The sequence below is a fragment of the Phyllobates terribilis genome, unplaced genomic scaffold (assembly GCF_046119375.1).
Source record: "Phyllobates terribilis strain yellow unplaced genomic scaffold, ASM4611937v1 Scaffold_65__1_contigs__length_7625178, whole genome shotgun sequence".
NCBI lineage: Eukaryota > Metazoa > Chordata > Amphibia > Anura > Dendrobatidae > Phyllobates > Phyllobates terribilis.
The window spans coordinates 913,567-932,962 of record NW_027362825.1 but is presented as its reverse complement, the minus strand read 5'-3'; the positions used below and the strand labels follow the sequence as shown (position 1 = coordinate 932,962).

At 47.7% G+C, this 19,396-nt stretch overlaps 1 non-coding gene across 1 annotated transcript; it reads right to left on the bottom strand.

The window, feature by feature from the left end:
* Positions 1–2,616: 2,616 nt before the first annotated feature.
* On the bottom strand, positions 2,617–2,689 carry TRNAF-GAA (transfer RNA phenylalanine (anticodon GAA)). The gene has a single exon. It is a non-coding gene; the product is annotated as a tRNA-Phe (tRNA).
* Between the last annotated feature and the right edge of the window lie 16,707 nt (positions 2,690–19,396).

Genomic DNA, 19,396 nt, shown 5'->3' with positions numbered 1-19,396 from the left:
AGAAGCGCAGGCATACTTCCACTCCTCAGTGTCTGGCTGTGACGGCATAAAGATGAGCTGAGGTCATGTCCAATGAACTCAGCTCACCTCATGCACGTCACTGACAGCGTGGGAAAATTCTCCTGCACTCAGCACTTCAGCGTGAGAATTTTCCCACGCTGTCAGTGACGTGCATGAGGTGAGCTGAGTTCATTGGACATGACCTCACCTCATGTATGTCACTGACAGCGTGGGAGAATTCTCACGCTGAAGCGCTGAGTGCAGGAGAATTTTTCCACGCTGTCAGTGACGTGCATGAGGTGAGCTGAGTTCATTGGACATTAACTCGGCTCATCTGGATGACGTCACAGAGAGACACTGAGGAGCGCAAGCATGCCTGCGCTTCTCAGTGTCTGCGGGATGACAGGCTGGATGGCAGCGTTCTGCTGCGGTCCAGCCTGTCATCTCGATGTAGCAGAGCTGGAGCTGTCCTGGGAACCATCGAAAGGTAAGGATGATGTTGCTTTATTATTTTTCTTTTATTGCAGGAGATCGTTGGCTTCAGCTGGAATGGGCGTGATGGTAAGTATGGTTTAATTTAGAACAATAAAGAATTGTGTGTTTATTTCAATTAAAGGACTTTATTCTTTGTGTTTGTGTTTTCTTTTAACTTTGACTATGGGGTTAGTAATGGGGGTGTCTTATAGACGCCTCTCCATTACTAACCTGGGCTTGATGTCAGCTGGCATTATAAGCTGACATCAACCCCAGCCCTATTACCCCACTGCAACCGCTACAGGGCAGTGGGAAGAGCGAGGCTAAGTGCCAGAATTGGCGCATCCTATGGATTCGCCATTTCTGGGGCGGCTGACGGCTGGTGTTTCTAGCCTGGGAGGGGGCCAATATTCATGGCACCCTTCCTGGGCTATTAAAATCAGCCCCCAGCTGTCTGCCTAGCCTTTGCTAGCTATTAAATTAGGGGGGACCCCACGTTATTTTTTTGGGGGGGTTCCCCCATTTTAATAGCTAGTAAAGGCTAGGTATTCAGCTGGGGGCTGATATTAGTTGCCTGGGAAGCTCCGTGGGTATTACCCCCTTCCCAGGCTTCAAACATTTGCCCCAGCTGTCTGCTTAACCTCCGCTAGAGCCTAAAATTAAGGGGAACCCCACGCCAATTTTTTTTTAAATAAATCCTTTATTTTAACACTAAATGACAAGTACAGTAATCAACACTGTCACTGTACTTCATATATATGTGACTGACATGTTTCTATCTATCTAATCTATGTGTGAAGCTCTATTCCTTCTATTCTAAATTGTCGGGTACAGATGCTGAATTGCCGGCCGGCTTTCTTAAAGAGACGGTGCACGAAAACACTATTATTTTTTTAAAAAATCCTTTACACTAAATGACAAGTACAGTAAGCAACACTGTCACCTAATCTATGTGTGAAGCTCTATTCTTTCTGTTGTAAATTGTCGGGTACCGGTGAATGCCGCTGATGAATTGCCGGCTTTTCATGTCATTCTACATTATTCTTAGTTGTTTTACTTCATGTAGAATTAACCTACAAGGAAAGAAAGGGTTTATTTTCATTCCGATATTTGTGTCCCATTGACTTGCATTGGTTTCCGGTATCGGAATCGGCGATATCCGATACTTTTTGGGTATCGGCCCGATCCAATCCGATACGATATTTCCTGATATCGGAAGGTATCGCTCAACAATAGTCAATATATATTTAGTTTTTCTTGTGAAAATATCTAAAGTTGCACAATTTCATTGAAATGCGGTGATGCCCCATATGTCTTCAGAAACTACTGTTTGGTCACACAGCAGGGCTTTGAAAGTAAGAGCGCTATTTGTGTTTTGGGAATGCAGATTTTGCAAGAATATTTTGAGGGTGACATTTGCGGAGTTCCAAAAGTACCAAAACAGCAGAAACCCTTCCAAAGTGATCCCATTTTATAAATTACTCCTCATAATGAATTCATCAACACCGGCAATTACTATTTTTGTCCAACAGGTGTTTTCACTCTGCAGCATCCAGAATTGCAAATAAGCCAGTTTAGTGCCCAGCTTGCGCTTATGGAGACAAGCAACCCATACATTTTAAGTGGGCTCTACTCGCTAGAGAAATGCCAAATCTGTGGATTCTTTGTCTTACCATTAACGTGGAAACCCCTATTTTTTAGAAGGAAAGATGACGGTCCTGAGTTGGGGCTTGTGTTTTTTGCTATCCTGGCTTTTTCCCCAAACAGCTTTGTTCCTGCCATATTTTTGAAGCATATTTGTCTCAGAAAAGCCACAGCGATTCATAGTCAAACATAAATGGCTGAAATCATTCAGCTAGTGTCTGATACATGCTGCCCGTATTAGCTATCAGGTTTCCTTTAAATCCTCATACAGCTAAGTCAAACTAAAATAAAACAAAGTGATGACGTCCGGAATGAAGGAAAAATTACAAAAAATATTATTTTCCTCAAAAGTTAAAAGTGTTCAGTTCTCAAGTTTCTATCATTTTTTTTCCTGTAGATAGTTATAATGATTAGGATTTTTACATTCTCTGTAAACAGTCAGTCCATATGCTTTGTTTATTTTCTGCTTAAAATTTAATGGGTGAAGAAAAAAACTTTTGCCGAAACCCAGGATTGAACCATGTACCTTTAGATCTTCAGTCTAATGCTCTCCCAACTGACCTATTTCGGCAGGGCACATTTAGATTCAGGAATGTTCAACACACTGTAGATGTCACAACTGGATGTATTTATTTTTACTTTGACTTGTTTTTGCAAGATTATCTATATTTGAAAGTCCCGCTATTTTGCGTACATATTTAAGAACTTACATAAATTCTCTGTGAATGAATAGAAAAAACAGCAATTCTGCATTTTTTTTACATTTTCAAATTTACTCAATTCGCTAGGCTAATTCTGAATGTGTCTTTGTAGGACAGGTGATGATTGAGCATAAAACACAATTTGTAAGCATAATGTTGCATCAAGCTTTATTTTCTTCTTAGGTTCAAACAATTTTAAGTGAAGAAAAGAGATGCAAATTTAGAGAAAATATTCTACTGATTGTTAATGTTGAAAGTGAAAACATTTGTCCCAAAATGTGGTGAAACTTTTATGTCAGTATCACATGCGCATTTCAGACTTGTTAAACTATGTTCATCTGCTCTTTTAGCTTTTGTTTATTAAGTATATTTATAGTCTATTGATGCCTGAGGTAAAAAAATCTGAAATTAGACTTACTGGTAATTCGGTTTCTAGGAATCTTCCACGACAGCACCTTAGGAGGTTCATTCTCTGCCCCAATAGGGACAGAGAACACATAGAGATGAAATATTTCCTCCCATTTTCCTATCCACAGTATTTTTCCGATGCCAAAGCAACAACTAACATATGCACAAAGAAACTATTTGATGTTCCCAGAAGTCTTTAGTGAAAGCACAAATTCAGGACATTTAAGATTTGCGTCAACGACCCCCAAGAATACTGACAAAGTGCAAACATTGAGAATTGGTTTTGCTAAGCCCCATCACTTTTAGTTTTCGATTTCATATTGCCACCAATGGAGCGGAACCCCAACTGATCAGTAACAGGAATGAAGCTATACAATTTCTTGAAAGAAAATGCTAAGGTCAGAAGTGGGATTTGAACCCACATCTTCAGGAGAAACTGTGACCTGAACGAAGCGCCTTAGACCGCTCGGCCATCCTGACTTCTGCTGGCTGTTTTAATTTAACTCTTTCTAAGCTAAGCAGTAGAAAGATGAGCATTACTTGTGATGAAAGGAAATATACCATGAATTATTTTATTTCAATATTCATTTGTAACCTATTAGTTACAGCCAATTTTGAGCTTCATGACCAAGCACCGTTTTTTAAATCTGACATGTATCACTTTATGTGGCAATAACACTGGAATGCTTAACATATCCCCTTGATTCTTATAGTGTTATTTTGTAACACATTGTACTTTATATTAATGGTAAATTTAGGTCAATATATATTTAGTTTTTCTTGTGAAAATATCTAAAGTTGCACAATTTCATTGAAATGCGGTGATGCCCCATATGTCTTCAGAAACTACTGTTTGGTCACACAGCAGGGCTTTGAAAGTAAGAGCGCTATTTGGGTTTTGGGAATGCAGATTTTGCAAGAATATTTTGAGGGTGACATTTGCGGAGTTTCTAAAGTACCAAAACAGCAGAAACCCCTCCAAAGTGATCCCATTTTATAAATTACTCCTCACAATGAATTCATCAACACCAGCAATTACTATTATTGTCCAAAAGTTGTTTTCACTCTGCAACATCGAGAATTGCAAATAAGCCAGTTTAGTGCCCAGCTTGCGCTTATGGAGACAAGCACCCCATACATTTTAAGTGGGCTCTCCTCGCTAGAGAAATGCCAAATCTGTGGATTCTGTGTCTTACCATTAACGTAGAAACCCCTATTTTTAGAATGAAAGATGACGGTCCTGAGTTGGGGCTTGTGTTTTTTGTCTTCCTGGCTTTTTCCCCAAACAGCTTTGTTCCTGGCATATTTTTGAAGCGTATTTGTCTCAGTAATGCCACAGCGATTCATAGTCAAACATAAATGGCTGAAATCATTCAGCTAGTGTCTGATACATGCTGCCCGTATTAGCTATCAGGTTTCCTTTAAATCCTCATACAGCTAAGTCAAACTAAAATAAAACAAAGTGATGACGTCCAGAATGAAGGAAAAATTACAAAAAATATTATTTTCCTCAAAAGTTAAAAGTGTTCAGTTCTCAAGTTTCTATCATTTTATTTCCTGTAGATAGTTATAAAGATTAGGATTTTTACATTCTCTGTAAACAGTCAGTCCATATGCTTTGTTTATTTTTTGCTTAAAATTTAATGGGTGAAGAAAAAAACCTTTGCCGAAACACGGACCTTGAGATCTTCAGTCTAACGCTCTCCCAACTGAGCTATTTCGGCAGGACACATTTAGATTCAGGAATGTTCAACACACTGTAGATGTCACAACTGGATGTATTTATTTTTACTTTAACTTGTTTTTGCAAGATTATCTATATTTGAAAGTCCCGCTATTTTGCGTACATTTTAATAACTTACATTAATTCTTTGTGAATGAATAGAAAAAAAACAGCAATTCTGCATTTTTTTTTACATTTTCAAATTTAATTAATTCGCCAGGGTAATTCTGACTGTGTCTCTGTAGGACAGGTGATGATTGAGCATAAAACACAATTTGTAAGCATAATGTTGCATCAAGCTTTATTTTTTTCTTAGGTGCAAACAATTGGAGTGAAGATAGGAGATGCAAATTTAGAGAAAATATTATACTGATTGTTAATGTTGAAAGTGAAAACATTTGTCCCAAAATGTGGTGAAACTTTGATGTCAGTATCACATGCGCATTTCAGACTTGTTAAACTATGTTCATCTGCTCTTTTAGCTTTTGTTTATTAAGTATATATATCGTCTATTGATGCCTGAGGTAAAAAAATCTGAAATTAGACTTACTGGTAATTCGGTTTCTAGGAATCTTCCACGACAGCACCTTAGGAGGTTCACTCTCTGCCCTAATAGGGACAGAGAACACATAGAGATGAAATAGTCCCTCCCATTTTCCTATCCATAGTATTTTTCCGATGCCAAAGCAACAACTAACATATGCACAAAGAAACTATTTGATGTTCCCAGAAGTCTTTTGTGAAAGCACAAATTCAGGACATTTAAGATTTGCCTCAAGGACCCCCGAGAACACTGCCAAAGTGCCAACGTTGAGAATTGGTTTTGCTAAGCCCCATCACTTTTAGTTTTCAATTTGTGATTGCCACCAATAGAGCAGAACCCCAACAGATCAGTAACAGGAGTGAAGGTGTACAATTTCTTGAAAGAAAAAGCTAATGTCAGAAGTGGGATTCAAACCCACACATCCAGGAGAGACTGCTACCTGAACGTAGCGCCTTAGACCGCTCAGCCATCCTGAATTCTTCAGGATTATGTAATTTAACTCTTTCTAAGCTAAGCAGTAGACAGATGGGCATCACTTGTGATGAAATGAAATATACCATGATTTCTTTTAGTTTAATATTAATTTGTAACCTATTAGTTACAGCCAATTTAGAGCTTCATGACCAAGCATCGTTTTTTAAATCTGACATGTATCACTTTATGTGGCAATAACACTGGAATGCTTAACATATCCCCGTGATTCTGATAGTGTTATTTTGTAACACATTGTACTTTATATTAATGGTAAATTTAGGTCAATATATTTTTAGTTTATCTTGTGAAAATAGCCGGGTCTCTGTGTAATGCTGGGGGTTGTAGTCTCCGTGGCGGCGACCCAGTCCCGTGGCTTAGGGTGGTCAAACCAGTGGCGGATCTGTTTATTTGGTTTTCAATGTTTAAATGTCCGACTACGCCACCCATAGATCGCGGTCACTGAGAACCGCCGCTGCGGGGCAGACCGCTGAGGCTGATGTTGGGTGCGCAGCAGAGGGTAGTATAAGGAGTATAGCCTCAGGGCAGCGTGTGTAGATGATGAGGGTTGTGGTGCATGGGCGCAGCAGAAATGACTCAGAGTCCGTGTAGTGCAGTTCAGAGTCTTTACTGTTGGTAATGAAGAAGGTCCTGCCGGGAGTACTGGCTAACATTAGAGGCCTGGTCAGTCTGTGAGCGAACAAGAGTCCCCCTGGCCAGGTGGAGGTGTAGGCCTTCCCGTCTGACTGCACTCTTCCTGGCTACCTTGCTGTAGTTGTGTAGTAGCCCACGTCCCTGAGTGTACCGTGTGGTGCTCACCCGTATGGCTGGTGACTTGGGGCTTTTGGTAGCCTCCGCTCCTCGATGGCGGTGCCGGTCCCTTGCGTGTGACTGAGCCTCTGGGCTTCCTATGGCCAGAGGACCTGAAATCCCCTGCCAGGTGGTTTCTGCTGCTGGATGTGGAAATCCTCACAGCCTCGGACTCCTGTGTCCGGTTCTCTGCGTCTTCGGCCAGGACAAGCTCTGCTAGCTCAAGTCCCTGGCCTTCAGCTCCTGTCTCCTACAGAGCTCCTTGCTTGCTGCTTTGACTCTCACTAGACTCTGACTCATTAACCCCGCCCCAGACCCAGTTTATAAAGGGCAGGTTCCTCAGCTCCCTGGACTGGGGCAGCAGGTGTTGCATGTTACAGTGCTCCTGACAAGGAAAACCCATGCTCGCTCTCAGACATGGTATTTCTACCACTGTGGCAACCAGACCCCTGGGGTGCCACATTTCCCCCTAGAAAATTTTAGTACTCCAGGACTAAACATAACTTTCATGAAAACATAACAGGGTGTAAGCAATAACACAACATATATACAAGAAGTTTAGTCTTTATAGATCACGGCGCTTCCGTAACCAGGTGTCCATGTCACCCAAGATGCACTTTGAGGGACCCATCCCAAACCCTCCACGTAGGCCCTGGGGTGGCTACAGGGCATCGATGATCCGGAGTTGGACCACGTCTTCCGCCACCTCCACGGGTTTTTGTTCTGTGGTCTGGACAAAAGGGGCACTTAACAGGTGCAACTATTTACAAGGTACAGTTCCGGTTATTCATTGTCCATAACCTGTCAGTCCATAAACCCTGTCGGGTAACTTGAGAAACATAATTATTATTCATGCAGCAAACATTAAACATTTCAACATTTGCAATGTACAGGTATATATTACTTTTTAGATTCTCCAGTGAGCGGGCATCTGACCTCTAGTGCTCCTGGTGGACCTACGTAACACACTATCTGGTGGTGTTCTTTCTGGGTCCCCTGTTTCCACCTCTTGTGTAGAGGGATCGCTAGTGTCTGCACTACAGGTGTTTGGAGATGTTACGGGTAGGTTGGGCAGCTTTCTGCGTACTCTTTGGCTTACCACGGGCACGGCAGGCTCACTACTAGCAGAGGGTTGATTCTCCTGGGCTGCTGGTATGGAATCTTCTGCCTCCCGGGCCGGTTGCCCTTCCAACACTACTTGCTCTTCTGTAGGGCCTTGAGGGGCTGGCTGGAGAAAGGTAAGGACGGGTACCACAATAGCATTGTTAATTTGTGTCCAGGGCTAGGGAAATTCTCATAGTACTGTACTGACCATTTCTTCCCTTTCCTCTGCGGGTTGAGGGCTATCTTGGTCTTCATCAGTGCTTTGCAGCTGTTCGGGACATTTCTTCTGGTGGTCTCAGGAGACAGTGGCTGTGGTCTCTCCTCCATCCTTACTGATAATGCATACTTTCGGATTTTCATGGCTTGAGGGCAGTACTGTGTACGGGTCTTTCTCCCACTGGTCATCCAACTTATGGAGCCTCCTCTTCCTCTTCAAGACCTGCTCTCCGGGTGCCAGGGGAACAGCGGGAGCATGCTGGTTATAAGTCCTCTCTTGCCTTTCTCTTGCTTGAGACAGACTTCTCTCAACACTCTCCTGCACTTTCCGGTACTGCTGCTGCTGTTCTGTATCCCAGTCTGCCTCTGGCGAGGTGTCCTCGGGTGTCAGGACTCCCATATCCAGGTCAATAGGCAGCTTACTAGGTCTTGCTCTCATTAGGTAAGCCGGGGTGCAGTTGGTGGAATTTACTGGGATGTGGTTATACAAGTCCACCAGATCAGGCAGTTTTTCAGGCCACAGACTGCGTTCTTCCAGGGGCAACGTTTTCAGAAAGTCTATCACCACCTGGTTCATCTTCTCGCACAATCCGTTGGTTTGGGGGTGATAGGGCGTTGTCCTTATCTTCTTGCAGCCATACAGGTTGCAGAACTCCTGGAAGACCTCAGCTTCGAAGGCTGGACCTTGGTCAGTCAACACTTGCTTCGGTTACCCGTGTGGACGGCAGAAGTGCTGCTGGAAGGCTCTAGCTGCTGTCTGAGCCGTTAAGTCTTAGACAGGGACCACCACCAGGAACCGGGAGTAGTGGTCTACGATGGTGAGGGCGTAGACGTACCTGAACCTACTTGGAGCCAGCTTCACATGGTCCAGGGCTACCAGTTCTAGTGGCTGCTTGGTGATGATGGGCTGCAGGGGAGTCTTCTGCCTGGCACAGTCCTTTCTTCTCAGGTTGCACGGGCCGCAGTCTCTGCACCATCTCTCAATGGCCCCTCTCATGCCTACCCAGAAGAGCCGTTCACGCAACAGGAACTCCAACTTCTTCCATCCAAAGTGCCCTGCTCTGTCGTGGTATGCCTCCAGGACCATAGCCGTGTCCCGTCTCGGGACCACTACCTGCCAGGTCAGCTCATGTGTCCGGGAGTTGACAATTCTCCGGCACAGCTTCCCCTTGTAGAGAAACAGTTTACTCTTCTCCTTCCACAGCTGTTTGGTCTCTTCCGGGGCGTCTGGGTCAAGGCGGGCATCAGCCTGTGTCAGCATCTCTTTTACCAGGCGGACGGCTGGGTCACTGTCTTGTGTCTCCGCCCAGCTGTAGTGGGGTAAGGGATTGAACGTGGCAGAGTGCTTGTCCCTTACACAGTGGGAATACTGGGTAATCCCATGACGGTGGAATGCAGGGAGTTCAATCTCTTCCAGTTCTTCTGGATCTTCCCCTCCGTCCGGCAAGTTTGGCATCCTGGACAGGGTGTCTGCGTTGGCATTTGTGCGTCCCGACCAGTATTTGATGGTAAATTCATAGTTGGACAGCCGGGCCATCCATCTTTGCTCCAGGGCACCAAGTCTTGCAGTATCCAGGTGCGTCAACGGGTTGTTGTCTGTGTACACAGTGAACTTGGCAGAGGCAAGGTAATGTTTGAAACGTTCCGTCACTGCCCACACCACTGCCAGGAACTCTAGCTTGAAGGAGCTATAATTCTCAGGGTTTCTCTCTATTGGCCGTAGTTTTCGGCTGGCGTAAGCAATTACCCGCTCTCTGCCCTGCTGGATCTGGGATAGTATGGCTCCCAGCCCCACGTTACTGGTGTCCGTGTGGAGGATGGAAGGCTGGCCGTAATCAGGGTATGCCAGGATCTCATCCCCCGTGAGGGCCATCTTCAGCTGGCGGAAAGACTTCTCTTCCAGCTTGTCCCACCTGAAGGCCAGCTTCTGATTCTTGGTCTTTGACTGAACCAACAGGAGGTCTTGCATAGGGGCTGCCATTTTGGTGAACCCGGGGATGAATCTTCGGTAGTAGCCTACCAACCCGAGGAACTGCTGCACTTCCTTTATGCTGGAGGGTCTTGGCCAGTCCTTAATCACCGTGATCTTATCAGGGTCTGGAGCTACTCCGTCAGCACTCACCACGTGTCCCAGGTACTGTACCTTTGGTTTCAGTAGATGACACTTGGAGGGTTTCCCCTTTAGGCCGTAGCCTGCCAGGGCGTCAAACACTTCTGCCAGGTGCTTCAGATGGTCCTCATATGTTTTGGAATACACGATGATATCGTCCAGGTATAGCAGGACCGTCTCGAAATTCTTGTGCCCCAGAAAGCACTCCATCAACCGCTGGAAGGTTCCTGGTGCATTGTAGAGTCCGAAAGGCATACAGTTGACTTCACTGAGACCCATCAGGGTGGTGTCACGGGTGTGTCGCCACGAAGATCGTCGCGATTACACAGCCTGACTTCTCGCAGCTGAGTTTTTGGTGCTTGGTGTTTTTCGGCAGGGAGGGAGTTAATTCTCTCTCTCTGTGCTAGACGAGGCCCAGCCTCGCCCAGCAGTAGTTAATTCTGCAGTATTGGGACTCCTTCAAATACCTGCCGTTCTGATAGGGTAGTTGTCGGTGAAAGCTTCTCATGCAGACTATCAGAGCGGTACGTGGTATTGTGGAGTTGGGAGCGAAGGGTACTCGGTGTGTTTTTTTCCCTTCCTCTCTTTATTCTTTATCCCCTTACCCGTTGGTGTTCCCTCCGTTGTAGTGGTGTAAGTTTTTGTATGCGAGGTGGTTTTTGGTTTGCCCCTTGTACAGTCTCATTCGTCTTGTATTGTGTTTGGCAAATACGGTCCTGTCCCCAATTGTTGTGATCGGGGTCCTTCTCAGGACTAGATTACTGAGGTTCAGGGATTCTCAGGAGGTAGGTTTACGCTGGCGGCCTGGACCTCTGTACCATCAACAGTACCTCCAGGTAGAGGGATTAGGCAGGGCCTCAGTGTAGGGTCAGCATAGGCTCCTGACCTCCTGAACGCCGAGACAGCGTGACATTTTCACCGAAACACTAAAAGATTCTCTCCAGCCACCATGGATCCAATAACCAATATAGCTCGGCAGTTGCAGAGTTTGTCCTTCGAGCTGACGGACGTTAAGTCCAAGGTTTTGTATCCCCTGGAGCAAGCCGGATCAGAACCCAAAGTAGCCCTCCCTGACAGGTTCACGGGGGGGCGGGACAAGTTTTTTGTTTTCCGGGAGGCATGTAAGTTGTACTTTCGGCTGCGGCCTCGGTCATCGGGGAGTGAAGAACAAAGGGTGGGAATTGTCATCTCGCTCCTTCAAGGGGACCCCCTATCTTGGGCGTTCTCTCTTCCCCCGGGCTCTCTGGCTCTCCGGTCAGTGGATGGGTTTTTCTCTGCTCTGGGTCTCGTATATGATGACCCGGATCGGATCTCCCTTGCTGAATCTAAGTTACGTAGGATCCAGCAGGGAGATCGTCCAGCGGAGGAATTCTGTTCAGAGTTCCGTAGGTGGGCCACGGACACCCAGTGGAATGACCCGGCTCTTCGGAGCCAGTTTTGTCAAGGTTTATCTGACAAATTAAAGGATATGTTGGCACAGTATGACTCTCCCGCGTCGCTGCAAGCCTTGCTATTCGCATTGACAGACGGCTTCGGGAGAGGTGCGGGATAACTCCACAACCTGTGATGACTCCACCTTCTACAAGGGTCCCTTGTATGGAGGTTCCCCTGGTCAGTCCAGAGGAGCCTATGCAGTTAGGAGGGACATCCTTTCGGGGGAGGGGACCGGCGGTGCGCCACAAGACAGGAAGGTGTTTCTTCTGCGGGAGAAAGGGACATTTTATTGGGGGGTGTCCTTCCCGTCCTTTGCAGAGCAAAGAGTCGTCGGAAAACTATTGATCCCAGGTTGTGTGGTGGACGGCAATCTGGGAGTAGGTATTTCGTCCCTAGGTTCTTCTCAGTTTCTTGTACCGGCGGAGGTGGTGGTGGGTACGAGAACTGAGAGGTTATCTGTTCTTCTGGATAGTGGGGCCGGGGCTAATCTGGTGGACGCTCGGTTTGCTCGAGTTCAAGGTATGCGATTGAGTGTGTTGGCTAAACCCATCCCCATATTCTCGATCGACGCCAGGCCTCTCGGTCAGGGAAGTTTTTCGCAAGTGGTGCATAACATAAATCTTCAGGTGGGGGCGTTACATAAAGAACTGTTGTCTTGTTATGTGTTGGAGGGTCTTCCCTCTCCTATTGTGTTGGGCCTTCCTTGGTTAATTAAGCATAACCCGGTTATTAATTGTCAATCCAGAGAGATAAGTCAATGGAGTGAATTCAGTAAAAAAAACTGCATGAATACGGCTATCGGTACGGTCGCTCCTAGGGTCTTACCCCCATTTCTGGCTGACTTTGAGGATGTGTTCTCGGAAAGAGGGTGTCAGGAACTACCTCCTCATCGCGTGTGTGACTGTTCGGTAAAACTGCTACCTGGGGCCAAGTTACCTAAATCTAGGTTGTATAATTTGTCTGGTCCGGAGAGGCAGGCCATGAAGGATTATATTTCTGAGAGTCTGGCTAAGGAGCATATTAGACCTTCATCTTCCCCGGTGGCCGTGGGGTTCTTCTTTGTGAAGAAGAAAGATGGAGGCCTACGCCCTTGCCTGGATTTCCGTGAACTTAATCGGATTACGGTCCGAGATCCGTATCCACTCCCACTTATCCCCGATCTCTTCAATCAGATCGTGGGCGCCAAATGGTTCTCTAAATTGGATCTCAGGGGGGCGTACAATCTGATTAGGATGAAGGAGGGGGATGAGTGGAAGACGGCTTTTAACACTCCGGAGGGACATTATGAGAACCTTGTCATGCCATTTGGTCTGACTAATGCCCCGGCGGTGTTCCAACACTTTGTTAATGACATTTTTCGCTGCCTGGTGGGTCAGTTTGTTGTTAATTATCTGGATGACATCTTAATTTACTCGCCTGATCTTGTGTCTCATCAGGAGCATGTTAGGCAGGTGTTACAGATCTTGCGGGATAATAAACTGTACGCCAAGTGGGAAAAGTGTGTGTTCGCCGTTCAGTAACTCCAGTTTCTAGGCTTCCTGGTGTCAGCGTCTGCTTTTCTTATGGACCCTGGGAAAGTGCGGGCAGTTCTTGAGTGGGATCGGCCAGAGAATCTTAAGGCACTACAACGTTTTCTGGGGTTTGCTAATTATTACCAGAAATTCATTCGTAATTTCTCATCCATGGTTAAACCTCTCACAGACATGACAAAAAAAGGGACGGATTTTTCTAGGTGGTCTGACAAGGCTTGTCAAGCTTTCTCCTCCTTGAAAAAATGTTTTGCCTCGGCACCCATACTCATTCAACCTGATGCGTCACAGCCATTCATTGTAGAGGTAGACGCTTCTGAGGTGGGGGTAGGGGCAGTATTATCACAAGGTTCGTCTCCTGGTGAATGGCGTCTGTGCGCTTTTTTCTCTAAAAAATTGTCGTCCGCTGAGAGGAATTACGATGTCGGCAATAGGGAACTCTTGGCCATTAAGTTAGCTTTTGAGGAGTGGCGCCATTTTTTGGAGGGGACAATCCATCCGGTCACCATCATCACCGATCACAAGAACCTGCTATATCTGGAGTCCGCAAAACGTCTGAATCCCAGACAAGCTAGGTGGTCATTGTTTTTTACCAGGTTTAATTTTGTCGTCACATATCGTCCTGGATCAAAAAATGTAAAGGCGGATGCCTTATCTCGTAGTTTCCCTGGGGCCGGTAATACGGATGACCCGGTTCCTATCCTTCAGGAGGGGGTGGTGGTGTCGGCAGTATGCTCTGAGCTTGAGGAGGAAGTATTGGAGGCTCAGGGGGACGCCCCTGTTGGACCTCCTGGGAGACTGTTTGTTCCAGATCAGTTGCGACAAAAGGTGATCGAGGCACACCATAACTCAGCTTTGGCAGGACACCCAGGGAGTAAAGCAACTGTGGATCTCCTTTTGCGTCGGTTTTGGTGGCCTAATTTACATAGGGAGGTGGGAACTTTTGTTGCGTCCTGTGGGGTTTGTGCACGCTCTAAGACCCCACGTACCCGTCCGTCTGGGGCTCTCTTAGCTTTGAAGATCCCGGAGCGTCCTTGGACTCATCTGTCTATGGACTTTATTACGGATCTCCCGCCATCTTCGGGTAAAACGGTCATACTCGTTGTAGTGGACAGGTTCAGCAAGATGGCACATTTTATCGCTCTTCCTGCTCTTCCTAATGCTAAAACTCTTGCGCAGGTGTTCATTGGGGAGATTGTAAGGCTTCACGGTGTACCCTCTGATGTGGTGTCAGATCGGGGGTCTCAGTTTGTGTCCAAATTCTGGAGGGCTTTTTGTACACGGCGGTGGATGCATTTATCGTTTTCTTCGGCTTTTCATCTTCAGACCAATGGTCAGACGGAACGTCTGAACCAGAGTTTGGAGACATATCTCTGGTGTTTTGTGTCAGAGAACCAGAAGGACTGTGCTTCTTTCTTACCTCTGGCGGAGTTTGCTCTTAATAATAAGCGGAGTGAGTCCACTGGTAAGTCCCCGTTTTTTGGGGCATATGGTTTTCACCCCCAGTTTTGTTCTTTCAGTAGGGGGGGCTCTTCGGGGGTTCCTGAGGAGGAACGATTTTCGTCATCACTTGCTTCGATATGGAAAGGGGTGCTGAATAATCTAAGTACTATGGGGAACCGATACAAACGTATGGCTGATAGGAAGAGAGTGTCTGGTCCGGACCTAAGTGTGAACGATCGGGTATGGTTGTCTACCAAGAATATTAAACTTAAGGTTCCCTCCTGGAAACTGGGTCCCAGGTTCATCGGGCCGTATAGGATCTGCTCTATAATTAATCAGGTGGCATTTCGTCTTGACCTCCCCACTACTTTTAAAATTCACAACGTGTTCCACAGATCTTTGCTTAAAAGGTATGTGGCGCCCGTGATACCGTCACCTTTACCTCCTCCTCCTGTGGTGGTCAATGGTAACTTGGAGTTTCAGGTATCGAAAGTCATCGATTCACCTTTTAATCGACGGTCCCTTCAGTACCTGGTTCATTGGAAGGGGCATGGTCCTAAGGAGAGGATGTGGGTTCCTGCGTCGGATATTAACGCAGACCCTCACCCGGATAAACCTGGCTCTGCGGATCCGGAGGCCCCTCGTAGAAGGGGGGGTACTGTCACGGGTGTGTCGCCACGAAGATCATCGCGATTACACAGCTTGACTTCTCGCAGCTAAGTTTTTGGTGCTTGGTGTTTTTCGGCAGGGAGGGAGTTAATTCTCTCTCTCTGTGCTAGACGAGGCCTGCCTCGCCCAGCTGTAGTTAATTCTGCAGTATTGGGACTCCTTCAAATACCTGCTGTTCTGATAGGGTAGTTGTCGGTGAAAGCTTCTCATGCAGACTATCAGAGCGGTACGTGGTATTGTGGAGTTGGGAGCGAAGGGTACTCGGTAAGGTTTTTTCCCTTCCTCGCTTTATTCTTTATCCCCTTACCCATTGGTGTTCCCTCCGTTGTAGTGGTGTAAGTTTTTGTATGCGAGGTGGTTTTGGTTTGCCCCTTGTACAGTCTCGTTCATCTTGTATTGTGTTTGGCAAATACGGTCCTGTCCCCAATTGTTGTGATCGGGGTCCTTCTCAAGACTAGATTACTGAGGTTCCGGGATTATCAGGAGGTAGGTTTACGCTGGCGGCCTGGACGTCTGTACCATCAACAGTACCTCCAGGTAGAGGGATTAGGCAGGGCCTCAGTGTAGGGTCAGCATAGGCTCCTGACCTCCTGAACGCCGATACAGCGTGACAGGTGGTGAACACGGTCTTCTCCTTGTCTGCCTCTGCTACAGGAACCTGCCAGTACCCACTAGTAAGATCCAAAGTGGAGAAGAAGTTAGCAGACTTTAATGCAGCTAAAGATTCCTCTATCTTAGGTAACGGGTACGCATCTTTGTGTGTGATACGGTTGACCTTTCTGTAATCTACACACATTCTCATGGTGCCATCTTTCTTTTTCACAAGAACTAGTGGAGCTGCCCAGGGGCTACAGCTGTCCCTGATTACCCCAGCCTCCTTCATGTCTCGCAACATTCCCTTGGCATTCTGATAGTGTGCAGGGGGTACAGGCCGGTATCTTTCCTTTATGGGTGGATGGTCTCCCGTGAGGATGTGGTGTTCTACCCCCTTTACTCCCCCAAAGTCTAGCGGGTGTTTGCTAAAGACTCTTTCGTACTCCTGAACCACCCGGTAGACTCCCTGTTTTTGGTGTGAGGGAGTGGAGTCAGTGCCCACCTGCAGCTTCTGACACCAGTCCTCCGATTGTTTCTAGGAGCCGTTACCCTCCTCTTATAGAGATGGAGGCAAGGGTTCCACGGCCTTTACAGAGTTTTGGCTAACGGTGAACAATTTGGATAGAGTGGCATACCGGGGCAAGTATACTTTTCTTTCCCCAATGTTTAGGATGGGGACGGGTACCCTCCCATGGCGTACATCGACCACCCCCCGTGCAGTCAAAATGGTGGGCCTACTGTCTGAGTAGACGGGTTCTACCATGGCTTGGTAGTCCCTTCCTCTTAACCCGATTGCAGTCAGGCACGAGATCATCATCTCACTTTTTGGGGGCATGGCGATAGGGAACGGGTCACTCATCCTAACGCTACCAATCTCACCACCAGACAGTTCTACCTGTTGCCTTTTCATCAGGGCTCTGATCTCTTTTTGCAGGACACGCTGCTGGCTGGAGCTGGCGTTCATCGCAACCTGCTGTAATATGACAATTATCGCTGCAAGACAATTTTCAATAACATTAGTACCCAAGGTTATCTTAGGGTGGCTTTCACGACGGTCAATGTCCACAATAATCAGTCCTTGCGCTGGCAGTTCAACTTTACCAATTTTGATGGTCACCTCCTTGAATCCCACCTGCGGCACGGGCTCACCATTGCTGGCTATGATGCTCAAATCGTTATCTGGGTAGCGGGTAATATCTGAGTCATTCCAGTACCGCTTAAAAAGCACATAGGGGATGGTGGTTACCTGTGACCCGGTGTCCAATAGTGCACTCATAGAAATGCCATCCAGCACCACAGGCAAGACCGGTCGTCCCCCTACGTACTTATCACGCCAGCTCGATGGGCCTGATGGTCTTATGCCTGGGGGTCGGCCCTCAGCCCCAGGTTGAGCCCGTTTAAATGACAGTACCTTGTCATATGTCCTGGTTGGTTGCAGCGGCGGCAGATGGATTGTCCGTCCTGGTCGTAGCGGTCGCTGGGCCTTCCTCTGGACGATGGGACCCTCCTCTGTCGGCGCAAAGGGGCGTCCTCCGGACTGGAAGCCAGCTGGCTCTTTCTTGGAGGGGACACCTGTAAAGACTGCACAGTTCTGGTTAGCGCGGCAACGCTTTTGGTCAGCTCTTGGACCTGATGGTGCAGGTCTGCAGCCAGGGCTTTGTCCAAAGCCTGTGCATCAGCTCCCACAGGCTCTGCAGACAAGGGCGCCGCCTCCTGGTGATAGGGGGGCGCCTGTGGGTTACAGCGCCACCTGGTGCCGGTTCTTGGAGCACCCGGATGGCACTGTCTTTAAACTGCGCAAAGTCTAAATCAGGGTTCTGTAAGGCAATTACACGCAACTGGGTTCGGTGGGTGCTGGACTGCAGACCCTCAATGAACTGTTCAGTCAACAGCTTATCCTCATTCCGCACGCTGTCAGGGTCTGCCTGCTTATTGGCTCTCAAGGCCTCCTGCAAATTCAAAGCATAGTCCTGTATACTGTCTTGTGCCCGTTGTTTGCACCCATAAAATTTTAGCTTGATCTCTGCTGAGGTGCGGGTATCAAAAGTGTCCTTTAGACGGGCCAGTATTTCGTTTACAGTCCCCTTTTCCCTGGCTGACCAGGACTTTACTTCTCTTTGGGCTGCTCCGATTAACTGGCCTATCAGGATGCTCACCTTTTATTCCTCGGACAGGGGTTATACTTTGAATAGGCTATTCAGTCTTTCCTTAAAGTCGCTCAGGGTATGCGACTCCCCTGAGTACTGGGGTAACCATGCCGCTCCGGGGATATACGGCATCGTGAACGGCATCACTGCGGCAGCAGCCGCGCTGGCAGCTCCCTCCATTCCTGGTGTATTCCTCCCCCCTAGTTAACCGTGGCCTACCTTCCGTTGCTTTTTCTCCGTAGGCCGCGGCTCCGCAGGCGATCGTCGGGGTCGAGAACCTTGCGTCGCGTGCTGATGACGTCGGCGTCTGCTGGGCTGCTTCCAGGACCTTGCGCAGCATCAGTACGGAAGGCGGGGCTTCAGCTCTCGCGCGTTTTTTTTCGTCCACGCCCCTCTTCTTCCCGCGCGGCGTCACGAAAATGGCGCCCAAAGGCGGGAAAATGGCTGCGGATGGCGGGAAAACGGCTGCGGATGGCGGGAAACTTCACCACGGTAAGTATCACAGTCTTTCTTCAGGTACGCAGTACCCGGTGGTTGCGGGCACAAAATCCTGCCGACTACGCCAAAGTTGACGCGCCCCCTGGGCCGTGTGTAGGGGAATAACTGGAGCCGGGTCTCTGTGTAATGCTGGGGGTTGTAGTCTCAGTGGTGGCGACCCGGTCCCGTGGCTCAGGGTGGTCAAACCAGTGGCGGATCTGTTTATTTGGTTTTCAATGTTTAAATGTCTGACTACGCCACCCGTGGATCGCGGTCACTGAGAACCGCCGCTGTGGGGCAGACCGCTGAGGCTGATGTTGGGTGCGCAGCAGAGGGTAGTATAACTCCCCACGGGAGGAGTATAGCCTCAGGGCAGCGTGTGTAGATGATGAGGGTTGTGGTGCATGGGCGCAGCAGAAATGACTCAGAGTCCGTGCAGTGCAGTTCAGAGTCTTTACTGTTGGTAATGAAGAAGGTTCTGCCGGGAGTACTGGCTAACATTAGAGGCCTGGTCAGTCTGTGAGCGAACAAGAGTGCCCCTGGCCAGGTGGAGGTGTAGGCCTTCCCGTCTGACTGCACTCTTCCTGGCTACCTTGCTGTAGTCGTGTAGTAGCCCACGTCCCTGAGTGTACCGTCTGGTGCTCACCCGTATGGCTGGTGACTTGGGGCTTTTGGTAGCCTCCCCTCCTCGATGGCGGTGCCGGTCCCTTGCGTGTGACTGAGCCTCCGGGCTTCCTATGGCCAGAGAACCTTAAATCCCCTGCCAGGTGGTTTCTGCTGCTGGATGTGGAAATCCTCACAGCCTCGGACTCCTGTGTCCGGTTCTCTGCGTCTTTGGCCAGGACGAGCTCTGCTAGCTCAAGTCCCTGGCCTTCAGCTCCTGTCTCCTACAGAGCTC